Source organism: Berghia stephanieae, chromosome 11, assembly GCF_034508935.2.
Source record: "Berghia stephanieae isolate SIO BIC M18660-M18661 chromosome 11, UCSD_Bste_1.3, whole genome shotgun sequence".
NCBI lineage: Eukaryota > Metazoa > Mollusca > Gastropoda > Nudibranchia > Aeolidiidae > Berghia > Berghia stephanieae.
The window spans coordinates 13,574,438-13,581,937 of NC_088370.1; the positions used below are offsets into that span (position 1 = coordinate 13,574,438).

Below are 7,500 nucleotides of genomic sequence, written 5' to 3' on the forward strand. Positions count from 1 at the left end.
TATAATATCCACTGTTCTACCCCTTGATCAGTAGAACTAACACAGAAAACTATTATGTGTAAACTTAAAAGTTTATAATATTTATTATGATCGAGAAAATCGTGTGATAACTAGTCACCCATTTGGGGATGAAAATAATAACAGTGATAAGAGAGAGGTCGATATCATTCACGGTATTGTTCATAAGCAACCAACTTTGTTTGTCCGAAGGTGTGTCACGAATTTATGTTTTGATTGGTCAAAAATCTTACTGGTTAATGGATGCATTGCGTTTATTTTTTAAAAATCACAACAATTTACCAGCCAGATACAACGCACCAAAACACAACGCTATGTGTAATCTTAAACGTTTATAGTCTGGTTAATATCATGGGTGCGATCTATATTCATGTTGTCGTCCAATCGAGTCATCAATCATATGATTTGTTGAGGTCCAACGATTGGATATTTCTCAACAAATGTAAACACACTGCTTTGTTTATGAAAGTTGTAAACATATCCGTGTGTCAAGCTGAACAAAATGACCAATCGTGATGTAAGATTTTTCAAAAGCTGTGAATACTTCTCACTATGTGGGTCATTTTGAGCACATTTTGCAATATGACCAATGACCTGGAGCACATGGAAAGGGAATATAAATTATGCTCATTTAGTGAGAACTACTTAAATCATTAACAAAGAAGTGAGTGGCGTCAATTTTGTTCTAGCTATATTATTCAATAAGCCTGTATTACGTGCGGCAATATGGTGTTGTGCTATGACACTCGCTTTCAGATCGGAAGGTCCTGGGTTCAAGCCTCACTCAGCGCATAGTTGAGTCCTTGGAAAAGGCTCTTTACTCACATTCTCTCACCGTACTAAGGTGTAAAATGAGTACCTTGCCGTTAATAGCGTTGTCTCTGCCCGAAAAAAAAAAGTTACATCGCCATGACAGGCGTCATATCCCGTCCTACATGTTAAACGTTGGTGTTTTCCAGGAACCCATTAATTGTAAAGCGCTTTGAGCACTCTCCGCCGAGCGAGGCTCGAACTCAGGACCTTCCGATCCGAGAGGGATTGTCATACCACAAGACGACATAGCCGCACCACAAGTACATAATCTTTCATTGAGATTAAATAGAATTCTTACTTACTTCAGGTTCGACATCAACAGCCATCAATATCCGAGAATCCCTCCATCGATGTCATTCAGTCTTTTACTTTTATGAACAGTTTTCAATTTACGCCTCACACACAGTTTATAATTATCAATGTTTATGTTTATGTATCTATCTCAATTGCTTGTTCAAAAGTGTATTAATTATCATCAAAATAGTATATCAAGACATTTGATATCCAAATAGTTGATCAGTTGCTTGCAGCACTTGCTGTCAAAACAAATTTATGAAAGTAAGTGATACAATTTTCATATATTATATTATTATCGCAGTTCACACATGTTTTAGTTTTTAGTTATAACACTTTTTTAACCACAACTTGTGAGTTTATCATTTAACCACTTTCCTACAGTAATGAAATAATAAGAATGATAATATATTAACGACGATCATATGATAATAATATGATGAAAATGATGATGATGATGATGATGATGATGATGATGATGATGATGACGATGATGATGATAATAATGATGATGATGATAATAACAATACTAATACTAATAACAATAATATTAATAATATAAATAATAATAATAATAATAATAATAATAATAATAATAATAATAATAATAATAATAATAATAATAATAATAATAATAATAATACTGTTACTGCTACTACTACTACTACTACTACTACTACTACTACTACTATACTACTACTACTACTACTACTACTACTACTACTATACTATACTACTACTTACTATATAATAATAATAATAATAATAATAATAATAATAATAATAATAATAATAATCATAATAATAATAATATATATAATGAGATGATGATGATGATGATGATGATGATGATGATGATGATGATGATGATGATGAGTGATAGTTGAGATGATGATGAGATGATGATGATGATTGATGATGATGATGATGATGATGATGATGATGATGTGATGATGATGATGATATAACAATAATCATTATAACAAATATAATAATAATAATAATAATAATAATAATAATAATAATAATAATAATAATAATAATAATAATAAAACCAACACCTACAACACACACACACACATACACACACACACACACACACATACACAACAGATCACTACAATGGTCACCATTACAATAAACAAAGTATTCGCGATAACAACACTACCACTACTTCACCGACATTATAAAATCACCTCTATGCATTTGAGAACAGATTCCAAATAAGAAGAACGTCCAGCAAGGCGAGTAAAGGCTATCTATCTACTACTGCCTGCTAGCTGTTCAATAAACCTTCGCTCATCGTCGCACTCATTCATCGCACGTGAGATTTTGATTTTGATTTCTACCTTCAGAACAAGAGAGTTAGAGAGTTGATGGCTTGTTGTTGAGTGCGTGTGTACTGTCTGGTGCTAGCAATGTTGATATTTGGATCATGTGTCCGTATCACTCATTGACATAGTAAATTGCCTGATTTCCATTCTGTCACGCTCACTCACTCCAACGTTTGTTTGAATTCCGTTTTTATTTGTTTAAACATTATCTTTGTTTTTTTTTTTAACATCTGTTTAAGAAAAAATATTCCATTTATTTGCGGCTATGTGGTCTTGTGGTATGACACTCGCTTTCGGATCGGAATGTCCTGGATTCGAGCCTCGCTCGCTCGGCGCATAGTTGAGTAATATTTCGATTTTGTTCCATCTATAGATAGAACGAAGTTGACGTCACTCAGGTCTTTGTTATTATTTTTACCATCCATGTTTATGAGTAATTCTCACTAAACTATAAAAGTTCAGGGTTACACATAGTTTTGTGTGTTGGTCCGTTATATTTCCGGATGACACAGTTGTGAGTTTCTTAGCCAAGCGCACAGTATCTTTTATCAAGAAATTTTTTACACCTGAGACGAGTGAGGTAATGTGTGAAAATGTGCCTAACTCTAAGAGACAACGCCTAACCCAGAGTTTGCTATCAAAATTACCTATCCAGTCACCCACCAAGTCAATGTCGCTTGGTGCCTTGTTGCAACATGCGACACCTTTCTATCGAACCATCAAGATAATGATATTATTATTCTGAGTTCCCTTCCCACTGATACCCAAATCACATATTCCCGGTTTCACTCCCCACTGGTATCTATATCCCGTAGTCTCATGTTCATTCTCCATGGGTGCCCACCTCCTCTTACAGTCTCAGGTTCATTCTCCTCTGGTGCACACCTCCCATAGTCCGGCTTCAATTCACACTGGTATCCGTCTCCCATAGTCCCTGGTTCATTTCCCTCTGATTTTCTCCTAACTTAGTCCCAGATTCACTCTCCACTGGTGTACACTTCCCTGAGTCCCTATTTCACAACATGCCCTTACAGAGAGAACGTCAGATAGCACTGCGCACGCGTCTCTCTTATCAATGGGCACGATAATATTACATTTCCATGTGCTCGAGGTCATTGGTCACATTGCAAAGTGTGCTCAACATGACCCACATAGTGAAACGTGTTCACAGATTAAGAATAACCAACGTTGCAATTGGACATTTTGCTCAGCATGACTCGTGGGTATGTTTACAACTTTCATAAACAAATCAGCGTGTTTAGATAAATTGAGAAAACTCCAATCGTTGTACAGCAAAAATTCATGTGATCGATGACTAGGTTGGACGAAAACATGAATATAGATCGCTCCCATTGAGGAAATCTATCGTTTAGTTAAGGAGATATCACTAATTATATTTGAGAAATCACTTCTCAAAATGTTGTTATATACATACTTTTTAAAATAAAAATATAACCAATAAACTTATTTTGATGAAAAGTTCACAGTGATGTGTTACAAAGAATACCCAAGATTAAGATTACCCGCCGTGAAATCACTGACTTCACGGTTCGGTAACTCAGACTAGAATATGGCTGAGAAACGATTTAACTGGTGCATCACTGTGATCTTTTCATCAAAACAAATTTATTGGTTACATTTTTGTTTTATAAAAGTATGTAGCCCTGTATAATAGGCATCAACAGTCGTGACGTCACTTCCCTCGTAATGACGCATAGTAACTTAGTAACTGGTTCTAAACTATTGGAACTATGGCGGACGCCCTTATGAAATACTTCAACGACGAGCATAAAAGTGTATCCAGAGGAGTAAAGCAGTATAAATCTGATCATGTTTTGACTTTGATACATTCTGATCACGTGACATGTGCAAAAGTTCTAGCAAGCATGAAGATTAAAAATTACCGATTTTCTTTGTTTAGAACCAAGCAGCTCGTTGCTGGGCGGACGTGACATCAGACTATTGAATCCAATAACATTATAAAAGAGATATCTCATTAACCAAACGATAGATTTCCTCAGTTGATAAGAGAGACGCATGTGCAATGCTATGTTGACGTTCTCTCTGTAAGGGCATGTCACCATCCACTGCTGTCTACTTCCCATAACTTTGGAAGGTTTGGGCGGGTTTTGGTAGGTTTCGGAAAAAATGAAATACCCTTCTGGGTTCAATCTCCATTGGTGTCCAAAACCCCATATTCCCGGTTTCACTCACCACTGGTATCTACCTCTCGTAGTCCCAGGTTCATTCCCCATTGGTGCCCACCTCCTATAGTCCCAGGTTCATTCCCCTCTGGTGCCCGCCTCCCATAGTCAATTCCCACTGGCATCTCTATAAGACTAATACACATGAAAACCAAAAGACAAAGATATTTTTATTCATTTTTACCATAATCAGCAATACAAAACTTTAGGATGATTTTTTCTTCACGACATTTAAAAGATACTACATTCGCTCTAAATCTATTTATTTATGCATGTTTACATGGTGCTATATCTACATTATTTATATATTTATACATTCAAATACCATGCTTTATTTTTACTTTTTATCAACCTGTGTTGGCTATGTGCAATCCTTCGCAATCTATTTTCAAAATTCTAGTTACAATACAAATCCATTATTACAACTCTATTCTACTTTCATGTCCGATTTCTATAGCATTGCTTGTAACTGCTGTATATTTTATGAATATTTTATTTTATTATATTTGATGTTTATTTTTGCTTTTAATTTGCTTGGCATTTTCATCAATAAGTTTATGACAGCGTATAAATCTGTGCTAATATAACGATGAATGCTGTATAACGTTTTGATAATTTCCATTCAGGATCAATAAATTATATCTTATCTTATCTTATCTTATTTCGTTCCTTCTATCATTTGTAAGTAACCACCTTTATTTGTCCGAGCTAGACCTTTGTCACAAATCCGACTTTTTGATTGGTCACATTTTGGGGAATGGATAAGTGAGGCTATTTGGAGTTTTCTTTTCGTGTTGACATTGCTCCACTCCAGTTGGAAGATTGAAAATACTTGACACAAAAGTACCAAACTATTATTGTGCGTTGAGCTGTAACAGTAATATTATTGCACTTTCCTCAGACTTGGTGAGTATTGATCTTATTTCAAAATGATGAAAATCTGACCTCATACCCATCAAAGGCTCAACGATTCCAGTTGATGGAGGATGGAAGAAGGGAGACGGGGGAGAGGTGGGAGGGGGTAGAGGGAAGAGAAGAGGAGATGGGAGAAGAGAATATAGATATATATATATATATATATATATATATATATATATATATATATATATATATATATATATATATATATACTTGCCACGAGGTATTGGGGGTAAAGAAATCGGAACATAAAGAATGGAGAAAGAATGACTCAACTATAACAAAGAAAGTATTGGACTGGAACCCTCAGGGCAGAAGATCAAGGGGAAGGCCACGAGGAACATGGAGAAGAATTAAAGAAGCTGATATACAGAGAAGTGGTAAGACCTGGAATGAGATAAAAAAGTTGGCTCAGGATAGAGAAGGATGGAAACTGTTTGTCTGTGGCCTATACCCTGACCCAGGTGAAAAAGGCAATGATGATGATGATGATGATATATATATATATATATATATATATAGAAAGTATGCGCTTGGCTAAGAAGCTCATAACATTACCATCCGGAAGTATAACGGACCAACACATTAAACTGTGTGTATCCATGAACGTTTATAGTCGATTTAATACAGTTCAGTGAGCATTACTCATAAACGCGGATGGCAAAAAACAAGAACAGAGACCTGAGTGACGTCATCTTCGAACTATCTATCTATCTATCTATCTATCTATCTATATATATATATATATATATATATATATATATATATTATATATATATGACGTAGGAAAAGTCGGTGTGATTGCTTGTATGATATATACAAATTAAATGAAGAGAAGAGAAGAGAGAGAAAAAGATATATATATATATATATATATATATATATATATATATATATATATATATATATAATAAATAGAGAGAGAGAGAGAGAGAGAGAGAGAGAGAGAGAGAGAGAGAGAGTGAACGGTGAAGAAATAGATTAATAGAGACAGGAGAGAAAGAAAGAGCGACTCTATTATATTACTTATAGACCTATAATTATCATTATTATTAATTTCATTAATTGATGAGGGATACAATGACCCATGCCCTGGACGATCGAATCACCGTGATTGAATGAGGCAGGTCGATCGATGAAATGAACTGAATAGGCCCTGGGTATCCTGGCATTGGTTAACTCTATAACACTTGAAACGATTTTGTTTTCATCATATCATAATTTTTTTCTATCATTCATTATAGATTATAGCTACCTTAAAGACATGCCAAACTGCTGAATCGATTTACCCCATAGCCATCGTTAACTTAGAAGATAGAATGCACTTGACTATGGAACTCACAACATTGCCATCCGGAAGTTTAACGGATCAACACACAAAACTATCTATGTGTAACCATAAACTTTTATAGTCTGGTTAATACATTTTAGTGAAAATAACTCATAAAAGCGGATGGCCAAAAAACAAAAAACAAACAAAAACAACAATAACAAAGGCCTGAGGGAGGTCATCTTCATTCTCTCTATAGCCTGATTTTTCCACAAGAGAGAGGATCTACTAAATTTCGCTGTCGAGAATCCGGAATTTAGTAATGTATTTATGTCTTTATCGTTTTTTGTTGTTGGCTGAAGAAGGGTTTTGAACCCGAAACGTTCCGTGTTTGTTTGTTGTTGTTTGTTTTGTTTTATTTTTAAAGCTGCATATTCATTTCGGCTCAGCGGTTCGGTCTTTGCTTCGTATCCAAAAGGTACCGAGTTTGACCACCCGCCTCAATGTGTGGCCTTGAGCAAGTCAAGTCGCCCAAGCTCACTTTGCGGTGCTGCACTGCGGCGGAAGCCTGGGTTATTCCATTCTTCCCTTGGAATAAGTAGACCCCAAAGACAAATTTCCCTTGGGGATGAATAAATGGAATTTTATT

General features: G+C 35.2%; 1 protein-coding gene across 1 annotated transcript in view; it reads right to left on the minus strand.

Annotated features, from left to right (window-relative positions):
- Window positions 1-1,503, minus strand: part of LOC144957025 (uncharacterized) — a 204,155-nt gene extending 202,652 nt beyond the window's left edge. The window contains exon 1 of the mRNA XM_078887955.1: window positions 1,134-1,503. The gene's annotated coding sequence lies outside the window, so the exon portion shown is untranslated. The remainder of the gene's footprint in view (window positions 1-1,133) is intronic.
- Between the last annotated feature and the right edge of the window lie 5,997 nt (window positions 1,504-7,500).